This window comes from Syngnathus floridae, chromosome 17 (assembly GCF_059516105.1).
Source record: "Syngnathus floridae isolate MCC-2025c chromosome 17, RoL_Sflo_1.0, whole genome shotgun sequence".
Lineage (NCBI taxonomy): Eukaryota > Metazoa > Chordata > Actinopteri > Syngnathiformes > Syngnathidae > Syngnathus > Syngnathus floridae.
This window is the reverse complement of record NC_142429.1, coordinates 6692460-6717337: the sequence shown is the minus strand read 5'-3', so window position 1 is coordinate 6717337 and position 24878 is coordinate 6692460. Positions and strand designations below refer to the sequence as shown.

Here is a 24878-nt window from a genome sequence, read left to right as displayed (position 1 = left end):
AACACAAGCCCAGTCGGAGAAGTCGATGCACATACGTCACGTGAAAAAAATCACAAGAATGAAAAGCGTCCTACCTGTGGTCGTGCAATGTGCTCTTGCTGGGGAAGCTCAGTGTGGCTCATTCATTCGTTCGTTCATTCATTCATTCTGGCGTCCCGCCTCACTTTCTTGCAGCTTCTTCCTTGCTCTCTCCTCCTCTCTGGATGCCACCTTCGTGCGGATGCATACGAATGAAAAATGAACGGCCTGATGTCTTAAAGGCAAAACAAAATTGCCCCCTCCACCCCAAAAAAAAAAAGGTAAAAAGTCAAAAATAGGTAGTTTAGGGATGGGAGGTTTGGCTCCTCACTGATAAAAACGCGCCCGTGCGGGCATCAGAAATAAACAACGACCGCATCGTCCCGCTTCGGGAAGGACGCGCAGTGGGCACGCAAGTTAGCGTCATACGCAACAACGCAAAAATAAGTCTAGTTTTTTCTTTGGGTTGAAATGTCCTTGATTCCGGAGCGTGTGTGCGGTCTCCTCGACCGCTCGCAGCCTCAAATGAGAGGCGATGAAGAGGCAAAGCGAGCAGGAGGGGAAGGAAGAACGCAGCGTGTGCGCTCTCTCTCGCTCTCGCATGCGCCGAAACGCTGCGCACTGACGCACACACTCGCGGGATTCTTTTCCCCCCCGCGGTTAGTCAACAGACAGCTGACACACACAAGCTGCCTCACACATACACACTTGCAGTAAAGAAAAAAAAATAGAAATTCTCAAGCTCCTTTTGCACCAGTGCACTTCTTCGTCGGGCTGACAGTCGAAGCAGCTGGTGGCGCCTTCTCGTCGTTTCATTTCCAGTTGTGAAACGCCCCCCAATGTCCAAAAAAGGAAAACGTATGTGACACTTCCGCCTGTCAAACTGTTCATGTGCATTGTGCAGGATTGACTTAATAGAAGCGTTTTTATAAAATAGTTTTAGTAAAATAAATGTGCAAAAAAAAAACTCCTATTCAAATCCCACTGTCTGCGAATTTATCTCGGCACTTGATGTCTGCAGGTGAACCAAAAAGTCCAGAGTCCTTTCGCTGAGCTGTTTTGGTGGGTGGCAAACGGGCGCGCTTGTGAGTCAGCGGGTGACGAGGGAAGCTACTCAGCGGCCCCTTGCGCGTGTTTGCGTGCATGCAAAAGCTGCCGCATGCGCTCTCTTGCTCTTACTCAGCACTTTAACGCGGGGTCATACATTACAACTGCCACTACGTTTACACGCAGAGGGGACGACAGCAAAGGACTGAATTAAACGACAATAACCTTGCCAAGCTCATAGGTTGGGATAAACAGCACAACACAAGATAGGTTACGCTGCCAAATGGATTTATCCAATTGAAGTATCGTCGGCGTTTTTTATTTTTTATTTGTCGGGTTCTATTAGGACTGCGAACGGAACGCTGAAATAACCGGATTGGACTTGATACGTCTTGAGTCTGTGTATCTCCAATCCTCTCAACTGACCTTCACGGGCAACAATGTACTCTGCAGCACACACATGAGAAATACTTGAACAATAAATGATGTGTGTGTATGTGTGAGAGAGAGAGAGCACGAGAGCACTTGTGTGTGAGATCAGACGAGACTCCAGGGTAAGCCCCCGCGGACCGGTGGCCCACTCCCAAGCAAAACGTGAACACATTTCCAGTGTGTACCCACAGTCGGTTGTACATCCCACCCTCCGGTCTCTTAGCAACAACAACAGTGACGACACAATGCCAACACTATTGTTCCGTCGCCACGATTAAATAGTACACAATTGCAATCCTTGCTCGGTGTCTATTCTCTGCCGACGGAGCAGAAAACCAGATTGCCAGCATTCAGGCAGCTGACAGTAAATCTATACAATATCATGTAGGACACATTTGGTGCTGAAGATGTTTGTATTCCTTGCGAGGCGTAACAAGTCTAAGTGACAGATGTCGGCGGCGGCGGGGAACGTGACTGCTACCAGTCGTGACTCGCTTACGCACAGTTGAGCGCGTTGCTCCTCCTTTCTGTCATCCAGTCACGCCCTATTTTTTTTTTATTTATTTAAAAAAATTTTTTGAATCATGTCGTTTTAACCCAAAACACAGATAAACAATTCTATACATGCTGTAAATACATACACACAGATATACAATGAAGTCACCGTTTAATCGAATGCGACTCGACTCTCATCGGCAAATTGGAAAAAAAAAATTGGTCAAATTAAGCTACGTTTCTTTATAGTTCTGAAAAGTCTTTTGCTGAAGGGGAGACGATCCGGATCGATCCCCGAAATAAATTGATTGTTGACATTTTTAAACCTGCTAACAAAACCTTTTGCAAAGCAAAGGTCAGCGGCTTCAAATATCATCATCTATCCATCCACAACATTCCGATTGTCATCTACAGTAAGCACACAACTATTATGGCGACTCTCCAATATTAATATTGTAGAGGATATTATATTTCGCGACTCCTTGTACAAACGGGCTTTGGCATTGATAGACGCGGCCCTGAATCACAGTCGCATTCAAAATGGCCTCCGATTGTCACATCATAATAGGTTTTGCTGCTTTCGTGCAGATGTCACTTGATAAAGAAAAAAAATATACAAGCGGCGCAGGCAAAATGAAAGCAAATCTAAAGATAAGAAAGTCACCGTTGTTTTTCATTGTGGCGGTTTTATCGCGCAATCTCGTCTTTGTTAAAACTAATTATTCTCATTCGCTCGTCTTCCATCTTCTTTAGCCGAGCGTCGGTTGGTTTTGTCTTTTAAAGTATATTAAGGCCGGCTGCCATTTTTTAATTTGTCCCACCTCATGTTTGGTGAATGTCAATTTCTCCGAGTCAGGGTTCACGTTAAAGCAGCATGGCTGTTTACACGACACCTTTAGCCTGTTTGCAAGCGCCTTCTATTTCTACCAGCAGACAGCTTTCTTATTTAGCAATGATTGGAAAATTATCTCCTGTAGCACAAAACGGCAGATATGTTGTGCTCGTTAGAGGCTTTCTGGAGTTACAAATTCTCAAACTGTTTACAGAAATTATCACAGATTTCGAGAATACTCGTGGAAATGGTGGCTGTTATTGGCACACGTAAACTCCATGCTAAAAATAGTCACTAGCAATATGTTTAGCTAGCTTTGTTTAGCTTCGCTTCATTCGGGGGGGAAATAACTATGACAATACTCAGTTTAAACTCCTGTGTGAATCTGAAACATCTATAATCTGATATTTTAATTTGTGTTAATTGTAATATATTTCAATTAGCATTAAAAATGTATCTCTTAATTATTTGTACTTCCTGATTGGCGGAAATGAGCTATTAGCAGCGGGGCTCGGTCTGTTGTCCAACGCAGCCCTTTGTACGAATCCCCGCATTGTGCTGGGCATGCTGATGTTTTCTAAAAGCATAACCAAAGACATATTTTCATAATAAAAGGATCAATATCCTATTTGTGTTGGCTGTTGGAGAAACATGAAAACACTTTGGTGCGCACTCAGCATCCCTGGAGGAAGTCTTTTCGGGGGGCTTTCATGCGTGCCCTTTATATTCGCCGTTGAAGGAGGCCTGTAGGCGTAGATATGAGAAAGAAGAAGAAAAGGGAAAAAAAAAAAAAAGAACAACCTGCATGGCATTTCCAGGAGTGCAATGGGAAGGAAGCAGCTGAAAAAGAGTTTAAGGGTCCAACAAAGCCAAATAGATTTCGGCAACGGGAGCCGGCAAAGCGTCGGTGTAACACCTCGGCTTTTATGCGGCAACCCCGCGACCGCCGAAGCGCTCCTTCCCATCATGCACTTTGCTCACATCGTTTTCGCACCACACGTGCACGATAAAGACACCTCCGCCGTCGCCGCCTCGATCGGCCTCCTTTTCTCTACGCCGTTCTCCGTGTCTTGTTTTTGTTTTTTTTTCCACTTCTGCGGTCCAACATAGTCCATTATCTGCTTTTAGTACTAATTGGTGTATTAACGCCATGCTGTGGGTGACACAGCCAGAGCGGTGGGGGAGGAAAGGGGGGAGGAGAAGTGGGGATACAGAATGAATGAGAGAGGGTGGGAGTGAGGCTCCGGGGGGGCAGCGTGACTCTGCAGACCGACGAGAGGAGGACAAGGTAAATCTTTTCAGCTGCACAAGTGCTTAAGAACTGGAAGGGGAGGGGCGGGGCACAACTATGAAAGCACGACTGGAATCACTTTTATCCCTTTTTTTTTTTTTTTTTGGACAACTTAATTGCTTTTCCAAGGCCTTGAAATGTCATCAATCTTGCCAATTTTGTCAGGCGCATGTGTCCTGGTGAAAATGTATTTTAAGGGTGCCCAGCAAAAACGGAATCAGTCAGCCATTTTGATTTGAAGCAGTTTTGAAGCTGAAGAAAAGCAAGAAAGTGAAGCACAAAGCCACCCACGGGTGAACATTTTGTCGGATTACGTTGATTTAGTTAGAGAGACGCGCGCGCACACACCAGGAGGCCCCCCAATAAAGTTCGTGCCTCAAGTAGCACACATTTACACATTACATTTACGCGAGTCATTAAAACTGTTGCACATATGGACGTTCTCTAATTACCTCGGCCGAACGCAAATGCGAGGAGGCGGAGCCGCGGCACCTCAGGCAAGTGGAATAAATAACAGCCCACCACTGATCTCCACCTCCAGCATGCCCCGCCTGCCAGCGCAACTATTTCTGTACATCATGCACAGGATCTACTTAATATAATAATCAACGTGATCATTTAGATATACTGTGGGGGTGATTTCATATTCTACTATAAGGAATAAACAGTAATCGTGGAACATTTTTTAATTAAACTCAACAAATAAATTCTTTATACAATTATTTGATTACCGTATTTTCCGGACTATAAGGCGCACCTTCAATGAATGGCCCATTTTAAAACTTTGTCCTTATATAAGGCGCACCGGACTACAAGGCGCACCATTAATGCATCATGTCAGATTTTTAATCCAAATCAAATCATTCTCCATTTTATCTTTTTTATTTCAACTTCAGATGCAACAAATTAGTTTATAATCACATAATAATGAGCCATAGTCTTTTTGATTCATGATTCATAGTTTTCAGGTGGCCACTTATGATAGATTTCATGACACAATGCTTCGGACCAGTTTAAATTTAGGAATTTGGTCCATATATAGACGCACCGTATTATTAGGCGCACTGTCGGCTTTTGAGAAAAGGTGCGCCTTATAGTCCGGAAAATACGAATAATCGAGTTTAAAAATATTCTCTGGTGACAGCTCAATTTTGTAAAGAGGTAGCTGGCAAAATCTGACTTTGTTATGTAATGTCTGATTTATGGGCAGGAAGTCCACAGACTCAACTATTTGTATGCAAGACATTTAAAAGGCTATTTCCCATAATATGTCGCCGTTAAGCGATGGAGCAGAGCTCTGCTTTATTCTCATCACATGCAATGAAGCAATGAATCCACGCGCACGTAATGATATGCGGCGACGGGAGCACAGGTGCACGTCGGCCGCGCTGCAGGGGGTCCGGATGCGCGCCTCGCGGGCGACTGGTTGGATCAGAAGGCGCATTCGCGTCATGTGACAGCGATGAGTCTGCGGGCTGATTATTCAGATAAGCAGATTCATCCCGGAGGGCAGAACAGAACGGAGGCTGGGTGTTTTGTTTATTACCATTAAGCTCGCATTCCGCAGCCAACTTCTCAAATACGTTAATTTGCTCAATTATTTCCAATAGTAGCGCCACCGCCGCTTCTGCCGCCATCGAATTCACTTGTTGATTGACGGCAAAGGCTAATTAGAAGAGGAAGGGGAAAAACCAAAACCCCTCAAATGTTAATCACCGCCGATTGGCGTCAGAAAATCGTTCGCCGACTCATGCTTAAAAATGTCCGTTTGACTCGACGGGGCCTTATGAGCGCGAGGCTGCACTTGAAAGTTTTCAGATTTCTAACATTCCAAGCTCAAAGATTTTCTTCATCCGCCTGGAGAAAAGGGTGCGAGCGTTCAAAGACAGCGCTTGAATCCATCAAGGGTGCCATGTCTGAACGCCTTTAGCACATTTATTTCAAGGTAGCGCGCTCTCACTTCAGGTTTTGAGGTGGAGAGAGAAAAAAAAACAACTCCACGGCAGCAGGCGCAGGAATCAATGAGGAACTGCTCTGGAGCTTAATAGAGAGACGAGCTGATCCAAATGAGTCTTGTTAAAACATTTTTCAACAAACAACAAGCACAACATGGCCGCCGAACAAACATAACATGGCCGCCGTGGGTATCCCGTCATCAACCGACCGAGTGCTACCGTTCCATATCATCAAAAAAATTCCGAAGGATATCTACCGTAACGTTCGCCTATGGATTCGGAATAGATGTCTATTTTTAGCGACCAGCCACTCTCTAGCACTTGATCCAATCTGCCTTCTTCAAACTTATTGATATTGTTTTGTCAGTGGAGTAGCCCTATTGATTATGCGAATAGTATCCAAGCTCGAAGCAAGGTTGGGCCACAGGTCGTCCAATGTTTATCGTTCCCCCTATCGGCACTCGACGCGTTGCAATTTTCAACCGATTGTTCTCGATGCCAATCAGCGAGCTCTTCACTTATGCGGCATTGAAAGATACCATTTGAAGCTCCAAACAAGCTGATTAGATCAATGCGCGCAGTCCTTCTTCAGCCGAGCGAAAGAAGCGATGGACGAGGGGAGGGGGGGGGGGCGGCTCTGTTCTCCAACAACCGCAATTACTGTACAATAAATGCGTCTTTGTTCGAGTGTAAAAGAAGAAAATCAGATAGCTCGAGTTTTTGTAGCCGGCGAGTGATGCTGATCAAAACAGAATATGTCGGAATATTTTGGAAGGGGAAAGATGGAATAAATTTGTCCTGATGGCGGGGAGGTGGGCTACCTGGGCGGTGCTTCCTTGTGACTTCCCTTAATGGCATTAGAGTCTTAATGAGTTGTAATTGGAAGGCGATCTTAACTGGAGGGGCTAATTGCATCTGATTAAAGACAATATTAGTTTTACTGCTGGCAAATTGGCAGAGAAGTGTGGAGGGGGGGGCGTTGATACGGGGGGTGGCTAAAGGATCAGTGGCGTCCTTGCGGCGAGCTGCGAGTAAAGGTGAAGAGCACGAGGCACCATTACGGCAATTAGTGGCGTGCATTAGAGCAACAACGTGGCTTTGGTTCCATTGATTGTGCCCATTTGAGCCTCACGGTGCTTTTGTGTATTTCGGAATTTTTTTTTTTCTCTACCTTCCATTTCTCATGAGCGAGCGGGTGAAAATCTTCTGAAACCAAATTTGCAGTGTAATTTGTGCGGTCGACGGGCGGTCAATCAATATTAGAGAAACGCAACGGGCCGACGCTCAAAGCTGGGAAAGCCGAGCGGCGGGCTTCTCATCCGTGTAGGCGCTTCAAATATTTGGGGTTTAATGACACGTGCAGCTAACTGGCCCGGATTGAGCCATTTGGAAAAAATGGATTCAAACCTGCTGCGCTGTTCAAAAAAATTCATAATGTATTAATGGCGGATTTTTTTTTTTTTTTGCAGTCAACGATAACGTGACGACAGTCTAGTCGACATTTGATCAAAGACGATATTTTTTCAAGCTCGCTGGCTCACTCTACCCATCATGCTCGGTTGCATAAGCTCCGCCCCCTGACTTATTCCTCCAATCATTGCTTTTCCTTTCACATCCAAACACCTTCACTGCCTTGCAGACAATCGTAAAACGAATACTCCCGTAACACGACGACATGATTTAATCAAATCTCTAATTATAAAAAAAAAAGTACAATTTAGTCTAATGGCTGAAGTAGAAATCTGTTTCATTGTGTTTCAATTGGCTAGCAACCAGTCCAGATTGGAAAATAACTCATTTAAATCGGAAGTAACTCGATTTTGATGATGCACTGTGGTCAAAATACAACAGCATATTTTGCTAAATGGCAGTCAAAATGTTATTCTATTACCCGTGCGAGGGCATCAATTACCATCCAGCTGCGGTATTGGAACTCGTTAGATTGTGTGGGTGTAACTAATGAAGTGACACACGCAGTAAAAAGCTATATATAAAGATGCATGCAATGAGTAAACAACAGTAATTGCCCCCCTTGCTTCTGACAAAAAAAAAAAAAAATGCCGTGGACCAGCAGTGATTTAAAGGCAGACACAAGAGACAAAATAGTAAATTAGGCTTCTATGAGGCATCATTTCCTGTTCTTCTTAAGCACTCGCTTAATTGCCATCCTCACCTGAGCAATTGTATCATTTCCTGTATTTTTTTTTTCCTCCTCTACCCACAATATGAGTCTATAATGAGCTGTGGGTGTCCCCCAAAGCCGGGCCTGGCGCTCGGAAATAGGCTTTCGCTAATTTACCAATTACAGTGGAAGTACCCCAAGTCCGCAGCCCCCTCCTCCCCCAATATGATTGTTCAATCTCTGCAGTGATCATCACTCCAAACTTGGCCCGAGCGCACTTGGCTAGTTTTGGTCCCACCTGCACTTTGGATATTACTCCAAGCTGCGAGAACACGGCAAATGTGTCTACCTGGCTAGCGCCGAGCTTTTGAAGTACAGCTGGGACCGCTTTCGCTGACCGGGATGTGAGGCGCGCTTGGTCGTGTGGAGATGAGAAAACTTATGAGGAGTAGGATAAAGTTAGCGAGCAGCAAAGTGAAAGTTAGCTGGAGGTGCAAATGTAATTTATGGTTTGAGAGGAGAGCGTGTTATGTTTCTAGCCTTGATTTGCGCCGCCATTAAAACTAAACCTGAGGACAAATAGGAAATAAAATGAAAGAACGGGGGAAAAAAAAAAAAAAAAAAGCCTTGGCGCAGCAAATATCAAGACCTCGGCGTTGCTTGTTATTATTCTGCGTGAGGCAATCAATATGTGGGAGGTCATTTATCAGTGTCTTTTTTTGGGGGGTGCCAGGGTCAGTTATATTTCCAGCGTGGCAATAAACGCAATCTATAATTCTTTATTTTTTCCCTTTTCGTATCCTCTTGAGATGACAGGCTGAACAACACCCACAGTCAAGTCAAATATTTAGCGTGTAATCGAGGAAAATGACTCTCGCCGATATTCCATCCATTACTGTTTTGACCTTTTGGAAGCTGACATTTATTTGCGGCATGTGATTAGATGAGCATGATTGGAATGACCTAGCAAGAACACCGGATCAGAACAATTGACTAGATTTGAATTTTTCCGTATTTGTTTTTTTTAAATGACTTTTTTTTCGATGCATTATTCAATTGTACGTATTTTGAAACCAAATGGGTTCTTGTTCATATGTGACGCAAATCCAGCAACTTTGATACCAGGTTGATGGTGATAGATCCTCGTACTTTTCAAGATGTGCGAGTCTTTTACAAGTCATCCAAAAAGCGCCATGTGCTCTCGCAATTACAGTGCATGGCACTTTTTTGCACAATACTCCAGCGGATTCCCACGAGATGCGTGAAACAGTGTGATCAGGCGTTAGCTCGGGCGCCTGGCTCAGATGTTTGTTGTCAGCCGGAGCGCACGCCGCGCTTCATTGAAACTGCGGAACAATTACGGTTTAATTTAGGAGCGGCGGAATGATGGCACTCCGTCTCCAAATAACATCAAATGGCTGCGCCGGGACCGAGGGAGAACTAATTACCAGATAGGAGAGAAACACTCGGGTTGTGATCTGCGCCGGCGCAATTGTGAGCCCATCTAAATGCTGAGAGGCGCGTTTGTCGCCTCGCAAATGACACGTTCAAAGTCATCACTGACTCTTTACTTAGAATCACTTTGCGCCATCAAAATGAAGCGCTCCTTGCACTCTTTTACTTTGGCTCATTAAAGTAAGCGCCCTTAGAATTGTCCTAGGTTGCTTCCGCTCAAATCCATGAATACAATGGAATTTTTCAGTTTATTAGAAAAAAATATTTATGACAAAAATGTTTTGATTATTATTATTTTATTTATTATTTTATTATTATTATTATTTTAAGTTTGATTAGATCAATATTTAAAGACAAATGAGCTAATCTGCCCAAAAACGTTTATGCCAAGCAAGTCCAACCGATTAATCGATTTAATCAGCCGATATTGATTCTTTTAAAATTTGCTGACTTGTGCCGATTTTCTGAACACGCTATCACATTACAGCGTAAGAAAATTAAATTAAAGATTATTAAATTAAAACATTAGCGGCCTGCCCACGAAAATGCCAAAATATGCAAGAAATGTGAAAAACATGCACACACAAAAAAAACCCCACAAAAAATACCAAACAAAATTGCAAGAAAATGCGGATTTTTCTTTGTTGTACAGTTAAACAAATACTAAAGGACAATGCCCACGGCACATAGCCTGTGATTGATCGGCGACCAATCAGGGTATAGCCTGCATCACGCATTAACTCGTCTGATCGGCTTCAGCTCGCTTCAACCTTGAACAAGTAAGTTTAAGTAGCAAAGAAAATAGATGGATGGCTTCATTACAAAAGATCTTCTGTGGCACTTAAGTATGTGTGTCTTCTGTTGTCATGGTTACGCTATTAACCCTGAGCTTTTTTTCATAACCGAGAACGGGGTGTTGTTTTTGAAAAGCCAAAGGTAAAAATCGTCTGTATTATTCATGAGCGCGACAAGATCGTAGGCGGGAAAAAATATCGTAAAATGGGAAAAACTGCACTTGAGACTCATTATGGTCGTGTATCCGGGTAAATATGTGCACTGTGCGGCGGTACTGGAGACTTGTCATCTGGCTGAGAATCCTGGCGGAATGCTGGGAACATCTGGTTCCAATGAAAGCCTTTTTGGGGATGTTTCAAGTCATTGTGCAAGCAAAAATGTGTGTGCGTGCGTGAGTGTGTGACTTAAGAGTAAAGGACTCTCGTTTTCTCTCACCTTCTATGACAGATTGATAATACAGAAGAGAAAAACAACACAAGAATAAAAGGAACGGGTGTGGTTATGGTGGTGGGGGGGGTGGAGTGTGTCGGAAAATAAAACAACACATTCTGGGAAGCTGAGAACATGAGGCTGTTGGCGAGCGTGGAGAAATGTTGGCTGCGTAATGGGGTGATGGAGAGTTCAGGATCGTGCAGGAATAGGCGCAGCAATGGATTGCACCAAAACACACGTAAATGATCTACTGGAAAGAGGACTGAATTAGAGAGAGAGAGGAAAAGAGATTGAAAGAAAAGTTGCGTGAAAAGATGGGAGATGGGAATTGAACAGTCCCTGGCGGCGATTTAGTTGACCCCACCCCCTCCCTCCCTCCCCTCCCTTGTTATACACCCACTGTACAAGCCACTTCCTGCTATCATCTAGGAACAAAAGAATATCTTGAGGTCTCGTCAAAGATTCTTGTTCTTATTATTAGGTACACCAGCACAATCTACTTTGCAATAAGATGAAAGCTATCGGGAAGGAATCGAATATTAATGCCACCTCATTAGTTATCTTCATTTGACACTGTCAAAGAGAAATTCTTTATGTAACAAAAGTTTTTTTTTTTAAATGGAGCTGCAGCAGACTGGAAGCAAAGCCCAACAGATGTAAGATCAGTAGAAATAAGGTCAATTTAAAGTCTTCGGAATGTGGGCGGAGCAGAAATGAGGAGGCGGGGTCAGAAATTCCAAATCCTTGGCCACCTGAGGGCAGTGTAGGACAGTCTCAGCTTGTCAGTAGAGCCAAAATGTCAGTCGTTCTTTGCAGAGGATAAAGCAGTTTGTCTGTCGGCATAACTTGCTGCACCATTTGTGTTCCTGAAGTTTGCAAATTGCTATCAAGAACGGTAAGGTAAAAAGACATCAACGTCAATGTTAAAATTCTGAAAACAAAGACAACCAAAAAGGTGCATAATTCAAGCCGAGCGTTTAGCAGTGCCAAATTAAAAAATAATATTTTGTCCCATTGGTGCATATCAAATGCGTATATATTTACTTGTCATTTGCTTTGCAGCATCTTTGAGGGAGTATCTCAGCCTTGCTCTCTCTTCCATATCGATGCTAATGGACAACACCCCCCCCTACACACAACACACTACACCCTAATCAAAAATCAATTAAAAACACCTCGCCACCAAGTCTCCAGAGAAAGGCTTTAGGTTGAGGAGTGGAAGAGAAACGCTTCCCGTATTCCCTCCAACGCTCTCATGCCTTCTCTCATACTCCCTCTGCCCTTAAGCTCCGCCCTCCTGTCTACTGGAAGTTGGCAACATGATTTACGAGAATAGAGAACTTCATTTATATATTTTTTTTCTTCCTCTTGCATCCTCTCATTTATTTATTAGATTTTTTTTCTCTCTCTCTTTCTCCCTCTCTCTCTCCCGGACGCCTCTTCCTGTCTCTGGTGCGGATGAGAGTGGGAGAGCGAGGATGGGATTAGATGGAGAGTGGTCTCAAGGCAGACCAGTAGACTGGCAGGCCTGCAGACATGGAACAGATCTGTCCCACACTTAATGGCATTAGTGCCGTCCCCGGGAGGGGGAGGGGGAGCCAGCAGGGAGACGGGCTAACATATTAAAACGGCTTCTATAGCAGACGCTTGTCTACTCCACTCAAACTCCAGGCCGCTTCCCTTTTCGGGATTGCGGCGTGCGCGCGCCAGTTCTTGGCAAACTTTTTTCCGTGCACGCGACAATAATACGATGGCAAAAGTTGTGTCCTGTATCAATAAGGTGCTTTTGCTTACGAGTGTAAACTCATCTGTTTAATGCAGACTCGTCGCCATCTTTTGTCAGGTGCAAATGGTGGAAACGTGGAAAGTGACATGCCCCGTCGAGTCCGTCCATGCGGATGACGCGCCAATCACTCGTCCTTCACTCTCTTCTGAGCTCATTTACACTTGGCCTCTCCGGACTTTCACACATCTCAGCCATCTTGCTGCCATCAGCGGCAGAGTTCTGACTGTCAGCGCACCTTTCAAAACTACATCCAAGCCCCCACGGCCGCTTCTGGGACTCAAATTACCCTCTTCAACCTGCTTGGACAGCACGTTGACACACTCCCTCTGTTGCAAAAGCTTTACGGGGACCGGACGTGAACGGAGGGATAAAGACGAGCGAGAAAATGTGAAAGACCGGCGTCAGCAGCTAAAGCCCGGTGTTAGAAAAGATGGCGAGTGGCTGGGTGGGGGGGTGGGGGTGTATCTCCCGCATATCAAGTGTAAGGCGGTCTTGTGATGTAGCCAAAGGAGAGGAAGTGGCACAGGAATGTGAGAGGATGCCGAAAGACAGGTGGAGGCGGCACGCTGCGTCCGGTGATGGATGGAGCGGAGCTTTGGTAAATATACATGGACCCCGCCCCTCCGGCTCTTTCGGCTGTCTCAGCACAGATGGATGGAAGGATTCTATTCTGCCTTTAACAAAAGGTTAAGTTACAATATTGTCACTGTCATATTGGAAATATTAGTATGACTCCCCACACGCGTGGATCCCGTCTTTGATTTATCCGTTTTGTTCCGTGCGGGCTTCGGGGGGGGGAGATGGGCCGACACAGCCCGGGGAGAGGTTTGTCTTTATCTGCGTGTCACAAAGGCCACCCCGGGTACCGCGGGTGTGTCTGAAAGCGGCTCCATCGATCTAGTCCGGCTCTGCCCACATCCTCAGGCCCCGAGGACAACTATACAGGAAAAGGCCACGTCGGAAAGGTCAAAGCCGGATGAAGGAGGGCAGAGGAAAGCGGCGTACTTGTTTAGTGACTCCTCTGGCTGAGCTCACTTCCTAATTAAAGAGAAGAGAGGTTGTTGACGTCCCCATCGGATAAGGAGGGGGAGGAACCTCGTTTCAACGGATGAGCTCGAAACAAACTTTCCAACATTGATCATCGAATCAAATGACAACCTTCCACTTTGTTCCTCCGACCACCTCTTGCAAATTCTCAATTTACCGACATCGCATATTGCTAACATGTATCCGTGTCGACGCTCAATTTGGCGCCCTGTCCAATCACAAGGGATGAGATCCAAATTCCGTATCTACAAATAATACAGTTTTGATTGACACCGTCTCGGGGCGGTATTGGATTAGTAGCAGTGCGCTACGTTTTATTGAAAGTCCAATCTAATAATTCACCTATGCATCCACGAGGGACCAAACAGCTCTGTACGATGCAGTAGAATTCTGCATTATTGCAAAATACACCCGCAGCAATACACAGAACTCGAAATGCAAGGTCAGGCAACCGCAACATCTCGTAGCCTAAAGGTCGCGTTGAGCATCCAAGTGGGAGGAAGGCACAAGTTCTGTACTTGTTAGTCATCGTGCTTTATTCACGGAAGTCCCCGTCATGGTCTTTTAAGTTGTGTGTGTTTAGCCTGCAGTTAATTCTCGATGAGCGTGAACGTCCATTAAAAGTCATTTTGTTTTTGAGTCTGGCCATTAAACCGCAACTTGAGAGAATTCCCCCCCCACACACACGGTGAGGACATCATCCTAGCTGCATGAAATCTCTGAGTATAAATATGGAGGCTTTTCAAGTGCTACCTGTTTTTGGAAAGAAAGAAAAAAAAAATGCGCAGACATCAACAAACATGCTGAGATATTTCTGAGAATCAAAAGAGTAAAAATAAACTCGTGCACCTTCATTCATCAAGCACCAATCAGTCTGTCAGCAGAAGCGGCGGCGCCTTTTATCTGCCGTCATTATTTCGCATCGCCGCTGCGGCCGAGCGTGTCCGCGTTTTTACCCCCCCACCATTTTATCGCCTCAAAACGTACGAACAAACCGGAAAACAAGACACAGATTTTTTTGGGGGTCTTTTGAAGGAGTGCTTTCAGAGCTGATCCACGCTCTAACACTTATCTCAACAGCACGGCGCGACGACTTTAATCGGATTGCCGGCTCCATTAAAAGTTTTTTTTTAACCCGGGCTCAGGGGCCTCCCGACGAGGCTCGACCGCCGGGACTGGGCCGGCCGATCGAGTCCAGACTCGCCGGGGTCTGCTGATGCAAGCTTTGAGTAAGACAATCCTAATGAGAGACTCGCAATGAGCCGATTCAATTAGCGCTCGCACACCATACGCTAGCTGAACCGGCTATTACTGCGAGCGTGAAATCAAACACACACATTTGGACTTAGACTTTTGTTTTTTTTTTGTACTGGCTTTACACCTACACATCAATACATGGACACACACATACACACGTTCAGAGGATTTCATCTATCAGCGGTTCACTGTGCCCTAAAGCGAGCGAGATGCGCAGCAGACATTGATCAAACTGACTTCTTACATGAAAACGTTCAAATCTTGGATTTCAAAACCGCTTTTTACTGCCAGAAAGCCTCCAACCAACGTTGCCAGAGAAGAGGAAGCGAGCGGGCAGTCACACACAAATACACACGCGTCAACACGTACACTCAAACTCGGGTTGGCCACGCAAGCTCATTATTTTTGCAGCGTTGCGCGCCACCCCGCAAAGACCGGCGTTCGAATCACGAGATAAGACGAGCCGCCTCTTATGCAACGCGAGACAGCCGAGAGAATTTTTAGTGCGCACTCGCACATAAATAGCATTTGTGACATTTGAGTAGCTGAATAATTGAATAGAAATTAACACACGAACTACGTGGCACAAATGCGGTAGATAAACAACCTCACAAAAGTGAGCACACCCCTCCCATATTTTTTCAAAAATGCCATAAACGATTATCTCAATTTTGTTTTAGTATGAGGAAATTTCAGCTGCTTCTGTGTTGTTATTTTATTCTAATTAACTGTGTCAAAAATGTGGTAATTGAGTTGTTCCAGGAAAATTTTGTGTCGATTGGATTGCGCTTTTTCACTTGAATAACAAACACATTCATTGCATTTATTTGTTGAGGGGAGCTCTGGTGCTATTCGATTTGGGGGATTAATGAGTTTGTCAACCGCAGCAAATACTAATATTGTTAAAGTTCGGAAAAAAAAAATGCTTTTGTCCAACCTTTCCAAAGTCTTTCCTCAAATCTCACCATATAAATGCTTCGAACTAATTGGCTCCTGATTTGTTGTCTTAATCTTTGGCATCACGCAGTCCGACACCCTCTAATTGTCACTTTTGCTTTATTTATGTATCAGCAGACTTTCACCACAGACGCCGTTTTGTGTGTTCTTTACACCTCCTTCACTCGACGACGAAATATAATAAATTGGGCAATTGTTACGAAGCTTCAAATTCTCCCGTCAGGTTGTCTCCCTCTTTGTGGGAAATAATAGAAACCTCCTCCGAGAGGTACCAAGAGTCAAGGAAACGCCTGGTGCTTTTAGCGCAGCTGCTAAGGAGCTACTCGCCTTTCCTCGCTCTGCTTTGCATATTTCGCCTTCCCTCCTGCCCACATCCATGTTAATGCACTCCCACACAAACAGATCGGTGTGAACAGGCCAAGTAGATTCCACTATATATCCCGCCGGCTCTCATTTCTCACTTTCAACAATGACATCACACTCATAGATTTGTCCAGGTCTTTCGGACTCTCAAGAGTGCTGGATCAGCTGAAATGGGATCCGTCCTTTAGATCCCGCTGTACCCCCGGCACATACTGATGGAGCCGGAACTCGGGAGAATTTTTTCAGCAGAGGGAATCTCACTCCGTTCAACATCCACCTATATAAATTTGAATGGCGATGCCGAAGCCGCCGCCAAGAAACAACTGGAGTGCTACACCCGAAGCTCTCAATAAATTTCGCAGGCCTTTAATCTGGAGATCCCGATTACCTTTATCTCTGTGTCGAGATCTATGGCCTTTTCCGTGGCTTTATTTCAGGCCTTGGCATCAAAGCGAGTGATTTGTCTCCTGGTTGGACATATGGAACTGTAGCTGCACAGCTTTGTAAAATATTCTTTCTGCAGCGTAACAAACCCAAAACAGCTGAGCAGGCCAAGTCCTGTCTTAAAGTCAAATCGTTGGCTCGGTGCTAAAACTAACTAGCTCTCTCCAGCGCGGTGATGAATTTCCAAAATACGAGAACATTTTAGGAATTGGAAATAATAGCGATAAGTGTTTACCAACTATGTCTAGCGTTCCGGCCTCTGCACGATCCTTTTATATCTCAAGGCTCTTTAGTTAACGCACCGATTTCGCTTTCCTGCTCCAAAACTAGAACAGACAGTTCTCGTGGACCGATACAGAGGAAGTCGTAGACAAGGTCCCTCGGGCCTTTTACTACCTCAACAATGCTCGTTATCTTTCAAGACCAGTGAATCATTCTTGCTGTATGGTTGAAGCAATTTTTTTTTCTTACGTTGGCCGAAGTATTCAACACTAGCTGGAGGACATTTCCTCCATATGAATTCGAAAGATGCTTGGGTCGTCTCTCTTCAAGTGACCACATTTGTTCTCATTAACTCAAGTACGCAAACAGTTTCATCTTGTTTAATGTGGAAAGTTTTCTGAAGGAGGAACTCCGGCTCTCGCCACTGCGGCGGGCTCCTCCCAAAGCGATAATCAGTTACAGGAGCCACTGCGTTTAAAAAAAAATAAAAATGGAAGGACAGTTTTACTTGATGTGACGCACAAAGGGGCATTTTGTCTCTCGTGTGCGTCAAAGGCGGAGTCTCAAAGATGTACTAAGTCTAATACCCTCGTGAGTGTCAACAATCATATCGCACTTAAGTTTCATTATCAGATGTTGCAAGAGACTATTTTGACCGCCTTGTTTTCTTCCCCTAAAAATCTGCCGCGCTCTCCCTTCATCATGGCTTTTTGTCCGTGAGCACACGCGGTGACAGATGTGTTTATTGTTGCTCTGGTCGACCCCGCGGCGCAGCCTCCTGCCATTAAATCGGCGACCGGCCAAGCTAAAAATCCATGGAAGGGGAGCCGGACTGTAGACGTCTGAAAGACTCGCTCCATCCAAATGAAATTAGGATCAGAGAATGGCGCAGTTGAGGCAAGAGCGTCATTAGATCGCTCTGTAGAGTAAGTAAAGGGAAGGAGAGTCGGCGCAACAGAGACGGTTGGAGTTGTGTGCATCTTTTTCAGACTTCTCTTAAGCATCACGATGATGGACATTTTATGTCCTCCTGTTTCCATGGCGTAACGTTGGATCATGTCAAGTACAAACCGGATTCGGTTGAAGTTGGGAAATTGTGTAAAATGTAAATAAAAACAAAATACAATGATTTGAAAAGCCTTTTCAACCTATATTCAATTGAATACACTACAAAGACAAATATTTAATGCTCAAACTCATAAAGTTTATTTTATTTTTCAAATAATAATTAACTTGGAATTTCGTGGCTGCAACACGTGCAGTAGAAGTTGGGAAAGGGCGAGAAATTCTAAGTTGATTATTATTTGGCAACAAACAATGAAGTTGATCAGTTTGAACATTAAATATGTTGTCTTTGTAGTGTATTCAATTGAATATGGGTTGAGAAGGATTTTCAAATCGTTGTATTTTGTTTTGATTTACATTTTACACAATTTCCCAACTTCAACCGAATCTGGTTTGTATAATAGAGGGGGCGGAGTCAGTTCTAATTTGTATCCTAGCTGGTCAGAGTTGCAATCAAAGTTTTGTTGATTGACTCCATCGACAAAGAATCACATTGAATATTACACACTGGCGGCGGTGGCGGACGAGCGGCGTGCAAAGACGCAGCTGCGGCGACTGTGAGAAGATGGGTGACAGACTGCGAGGAAGATGAAAGACCTCGGGAGGACGAGGAGGTGGATTCAAGTGAAGCCGAAAGCCGGTCAGAAGCAAAATGGAAATACGAGGTGATTGATATGCCCGTCATCACACTCCGACTTAGGGAAATATGTCTTGGAAACAAGGGACCGTTCGGGAGATTAGCGAGCGTTAGATGGCCGCGTTTGGTCGCCGGGAGATGAAGAGACACTTTGGTGCCGAGCGCAAGTGACAAAGACGCGGGGCGGAGAGTCATTTTGATACAGTTTGCAGGCGGGAGAGCGTCGTGGCGGGGTGGGGAAAGGGGAGCGCGCTGTGAAAAAGATACAAGGAAGGCGAGGTATGAGGATTGCCGAGATAGAGATAGATGGGCCGGCCCGGAGTGAGACAGAGTTATCGGCCTCCATCGATCTGGCCGGCGGATGCCAAATGGGGGGTGTAATGGTGGGTAATGATATGAGCCTGCAGAGGGAGGACAGCGCATATGTGCACGCTGCGTGTGTGTGTGTGTGCGTGTGTGTTGCATCAGTGACCACGCGCCTCACACTTTCATTAATGTAGTCAATTAATCGTACTTCACAGAGAGGAATTTAAAGCTCAATCTATTACGGCACCCAGCAGCCACAATATTAGGAACAGTCGCAAAAGCTATTAAAACGTAATTAGTTTGCACTGCAACTGCTAAATATGCGGTTCAAAATACGGCGGGCGTTGAGATACTAAAGATTTGAGTTTCCAGATAAGAGTCAGGATTGTGAGCTGAATTTTTGTGGAGTCACCTCAACTCAGCAGCAGTTTGGCAGAACGTAAACAATTTTGTATTTGCCTTCGTGAAGACCGTTTAGTTTGATGCTAACAAACAATGCAAAACAAAATAATGTTATGGAGGGAAAACATGAGCTAGCGGTTTAATTAGTTAGCTGGTTACTTAGCTACCTCGCTAGCAGAAATATGCCACATTTTATCCCGACACTCTCTTGTTTTCAGTTATGCTAATGTGCGTAGCACCATTATTTTGCTAAGTAGCTAGCATGACAGTTTCGTTACGTAACCACACTCAGTGTCAATCCAAACTGAGCATTGTTTTGAAGGAATTATCCAATGCACTGACAAAAGCTCATTAGCGCCGAATAAAGTGTCCGCTAAGTGCATACAACACAATTCATCATCTGTCCATTATTTTCACCAGCTTCCCTTAAACGAATCGCGCCCGGCTTGTCAATTGACAAAACGTAGGAAAGGCAACACGCCCACACGCTCACATACATTTATCAGCACGCCCTTGGCAGACCTGCTGACTCTTAAACAGTTTCCACAGCAACGTGAAGTGGCCGACGGTAATGTATTCCGTTATGGCGAGGGATGATTTGCATCGCCCCGCTCGCTTTCTTCTCATCCGGCGGCGTAATCGTTTTAAAAAGAGCCACGTCCAAATTGACTTGAAAACTGGCCAGCGAACCAAAGAGACAAAATTCCCTGTCGGTGTCGAGGGAGGGGGGAATTGATGCAACAGTTATCGGAGGAGGATAGAAAACTATCCCGACCGGCTGAAAAGAGTAATCAGAAAGCGCTGTTCTCTGGACTCGTCTCTGGCCATTACTATGGAAACAGAATGCGGAGTGCAATTCAGAAATTTAGGCCAAGCTGATATCTCTCAAACATTTTCTATAGCAGTGGTGCCCATTCATTCCCGCTCAGCAAATTTTTGTGGGTGTGGCAGGTAAGGCAGAGGATTTTGAAATATATTGCTTCTCCAAATTTTGCTCTTTGCTATTTTATGTTTTATTTATTAGTATTGTACTGCACGTTACTGTTTCAATTGTGAGTGGGTGATTGCGCAACAGTGATTGGATGACATGCGAGTGCACAAACACATAACACGGAAAGTAAACTGCAAAACTAAAAAAAAAAAATGCAGTCTATAAGTATCTTTAATTGGATTGCAAAAGGTTTGGTGATGTCCAGCATCTTCGATAAACTCGTCGTTCAACTTCAGCCATTGTATGCTCAACATGTGTATGTTGAGCAATGCTTTCGCCCAGGAGGAATATTTTTATCGTGGAATTTAAATCATGCATCATACGGATGGAGATCACACGGGCGGAAGACCCATGACAAGTATGTTCCATCGTGTTTGATTAAAGACGAAAAACGTGTTTCACAGTAGTTGAAAGCCAACGAAGGCAATTAAATTTAAATGATTACAAATGCGGCCTGTGAGGATGAAGTACTCACGACAGAACTGCTAAAGCCCCCCCCGCCAAAAAAAAAAAAACAATCAAAGAGGTGAATTGGAGAACATTGAGATTTAAATTTGCCATTGGGGGAAAACAAATTATAAAGATTGTGAGGCAAGAAGCCTCAATAAAATGTAGAGCACAGTTTGCAAACTTATTCACATTAAATCAAATATTTGGAAAATTGACCTTTTTTGGGGGGGGGGATATTACCTCGCCTGCTATGTGATAGAAAAATGTAATGATGTTGGGGTGAGAGTAGCAAAACATGTCCACTATTTCTCTTGGGCCTCATTTGTGCCATTTAAAAGGTATCCGATGGCTCATTTGCAGACCTCGTTTTCGGTTGACCTCAAGCAAATGATGACGACCGACAACAAGCAGCCCGGCAGCGACCCAGCTTTGGACTGTTATCGTTCCCGCGGAAACTTCTGGATACTTCTCGGAGTTAAGGGCGGGGGAGGGGGGGTGGGGGGGCGCAACTGGTATGGACAAACTGGCTTGTGAGGAAATAAATGAGAAGGAAAGGCTTGGTAATGAGAAATGCTATTTTTACCGCTTTGATGTCCCCTATGCACATAAGCACACGGCTTTAGACAAAAACAAATTAGAGATGTCGACAGCCTCCCAAAGACATTAAAAACATATTAGCACAACTAGCGTGCGAGATTTGCACGTGCGCTGTGTGTGCGGGCGCGCCTCCTCCAAACTTGGCGAAAAAAGGGGAGCTAGCGCGCCGCTCGCGCTTGTCCGTGCCGCGCGGCATTACGCAGTCACCGTGACAGACGTTCCTTATGGCTCATAATAGACAAACAACATAATGGCACTATAGTTTCTCCAAGGCGAGATGACTCGCAGGCGTACTATGATTAATTCCCCTTCGGAGAGCCGTGCGGAATACAAATCGACGGCAAAGTGGTGATGAATGCGCTTTGTCTAACTTTTAGAACTAATACAGATGTCAGTTCTCTATCTCCTCAAAGGGTGTTTTTCATTTTGGCATGATGGGGGGATGAACAGAAGCAAGGAAGAAGGACGGGCTTCAATGAGTATCATTACTGTGGCAAAGGGGGGGGGTTAGTTTTTTTTTTTTTCCACTTTCAGCAACTTTCAGCAAATAACGAATCTTATTGTGACACACATGACTTTAATTTTGTATCCGGGCCAACAAACTGAAGAGAGAACGCAGGAATGACACTGACGATGTATTTTGCGCATGCACTTTCCACGAAACATGTGCGGCCGAGGACACAAATGTAATGAAAGCAGAAGAAGCGAACAAAAGGGCCGAGGATAAGTGACACTTAGGCCGCAAATGCCGACGACAAGCCAGATGAGGGAAGACTGCTCAAAATGAGCAAACAAAACAAACGGGGCTGCAATAACTGACCAGCGACTCGGGCCCGCAGTTAATATATCTAAATAGATTTAAGCTCCGGCACGACGCAGCTAATGCGCCAGCACACACACACACACGAACGATGTGGACGCAAACACACAAAACCAACTCGGAATTGCTTTAATTCCACCTGCTGGCTTTGAAAGTGAGAATGGGAAGTGACATTATACACACACACACACAGACACACACACACACGCGCTGCTTCGCTTTGGTGCCTGCCCGCAGCTTCATTGGGTAGGTGGGGGCAGCAAGGTTGCAGGCTGCAATATTAAACCATCAATCACCCCACCCCCAAATTAGGCATTTTACATCACACAAGCACGTTACAGCCCCCTCCCCTCCCTCCCTCCCTCCCTCCCTCCCTCCCTCCCTCCCACAGGTGGGGTCCAAGCCTGGGGAGGAGAGATTACATCACATAAGCGACGACCGTGCAGCAAGAGCCATGAATACATTAGTACATTACCCAAACGCATCCAACACGCTAATAAATCATAATGAATAATATCACATTAACTTGTTGTTTTTATTTTAACTCGGAGCTATATGAAGTATGCATATGTTGGAATTTTACTATGGTCCAATGCGCAATAGCTTCTGGTCATAGAAAATGGAAAAAGTGATTTACATGAATATTTCCTAAAATATACTATAGGGGGAAAAAATATGTTAAATACTTCGTAAGACTTTGAAATTTGGTAAAACACAGCAAGTGTATGGCGAGTCACCCGTCGAAGCGTGGACGACTTGTCCGCTGGTCTTTGTGTGTTTTGGATTATAAGAACATCGGCGGTATCAAAAGAGCATGGAGGCCCCATTAACGAGCGCAGAGCGGCACCAGCAAAGGAAGCGACCCGATGACAGAGCGAGCGTAGCGCTGGGCTTTAAGGAGACGCCAAGGAGGAAAAACAAGAGCGGAGAAGACAGGCGGGAATATAGGCGAGGAGGTTAAACGAAGCGTGGGCTCGCATTTATCCCAATTAGCGACTGCGCGGGGTTTCGCCAAAGATGGGGGACGTTGTCCGGCCCCATTAACAATGTTTACGGACACGGCCGCGTCTGATTGGGGAATAGGAAGCCATTGCGAGAGTGGGCAGCAGAAAGCATCGGCCTCTTAAAAATAATGGCTCGAGTTATATTTTGACAACAAAAACAAAACATCTTTGGGTATTATGCATCTCATAATGGTGGGAATCTTTTCTAAAATGGCCGACATCCAACAATCGCAAAGTAGCCCGAGTGGCAAGAGAAGGAGGAAGAGAACGCGATGGATGGGGAGAAAGCAAGAAAGCAAGGCGAGGAAGCGACAAGAAGAAATGGGAATGAACAGAAGGCAAGCAAAAGCGACAACAAGTGTGACAAAATGTGTGACAAAATGAGACGACGAGGCTTCGTGCGGACATTAAACGAGTAAATGTGCTTTCTCGGAGTACACGTTCGCAGGAAAGAAAATCAATTCAAGTATTTCTGCCTACATATCCTTTTACCCATTACAGGGATGTTTTTTGTTTTCCATATTTTCTCCTAAACAAACCTTCGCAAACATAAGCTTTGATTGTATGGCCACTTTTTGGACAATGGTGAGCTCAAATTTGCTGTTCAGGTGTATGACAAATCTGATTTGCGAGTTGAAATACATCTTAAGCCGCATTTACGTGCCGACGAATCAGAGTTCCGTTATGGTGATTAATACGTAATTAAGCAAGCTCCATCTTGGTTCCGAGACAATCTAAAGAGAATTCAAGGCATCATACAAATGTCACGTATGATGTGTTTTGTAATTTAGCGCAAATGTAGGAGTATGGAAAATTTCGAGGAGGGATCGGAAAAGCTTAAGAGTAGCCTTCGCGCTCGCCAACATGTTGGGCAGTTCCGGTGGGATTCTCAAAAATCTCGTTACGTTGGCTGAGATAAACCGCTCGTGGGCGAACGCTCCGCTGTGTTGCTGACCCGGTAATGCAAAACAAAATAACCTCCGTGGCATGTCGGTATGGAAGAGAAGGTAATCAAGAGCGCGGAGAAGGTTCCGAAGGGGGGGAGCGCTTCGAGGCATATCTCAAGGAAACCAGAAAGGAATGCCAAGCAAAGTGGTGGAGTGTAAAAGGGAAGAGGAATAATTCAACCAAAGAGCTTCTTTACTAATAGAATTTGTTCAAAAGACATTTCATTCATGATTTGAATGTGTATTTATATCTGTAGAATGCAGCCTGTGTTTCGCAATCGATTGTTTCGGGTGGGGGGGGGGGGGTTACTCTGGTTTCAAAGGAACAATCGTAGCCGTTCCTCCCACCCGACTCTGCTCCATGCGTGACCTCGCTCACCTCCTCCGCCAGCCTCAAGCTCCGACAAAATCGGAAGAGCGACATCTAGTGGTGCGGAATGAATCAGACGTCCGGCATCCCACCCCAATTGACTTCGCCGTGACACCTGCATCCTCTTCAAGGAGGCTTAATGAAGCCACATTCATCAAAGTGAAACACTAACCATAGCAATTATCGGACTGATGTGTGCATCACTCACCAGGCGTCGCTCAAAGAAGTGTGCGTGTGTGTGTGTCTGTGTGTGTTTCCTGGAAGGGTCCCAAAATTAACAAACGGCGCTTATGGATGGATGAGGTGTCACTTTTTCGGGCTGCTCAACATGGAGTGACT

At 44.9% G+C, this 24878-nt stretch overlaps 1 protein-coding gene across 8 annotated transcripts in view; it reads right to left on the bottom strand.

The window, feature by feature from the left end:
• The window catches only part of adgrl1a (adhesion G protein-coupled receptor L1a), a 124835-nt gene that overhangs the window by 80496 nt on the left and 19461 nt on the right, over positions 1–24878 (bottom strand). For all 8 annotated transcript variants that reach the window (XM_088357302.1, XM_088357296.1, XM_088357292.1 and 5 more), the window contains one exon: positions 75–210. The gene's annotated coding sequence lies outside the window, so the exon portion shown is untranslated. The remainder of the gene's footprint in view (positions 1–74; positions 211–24878) is intronic.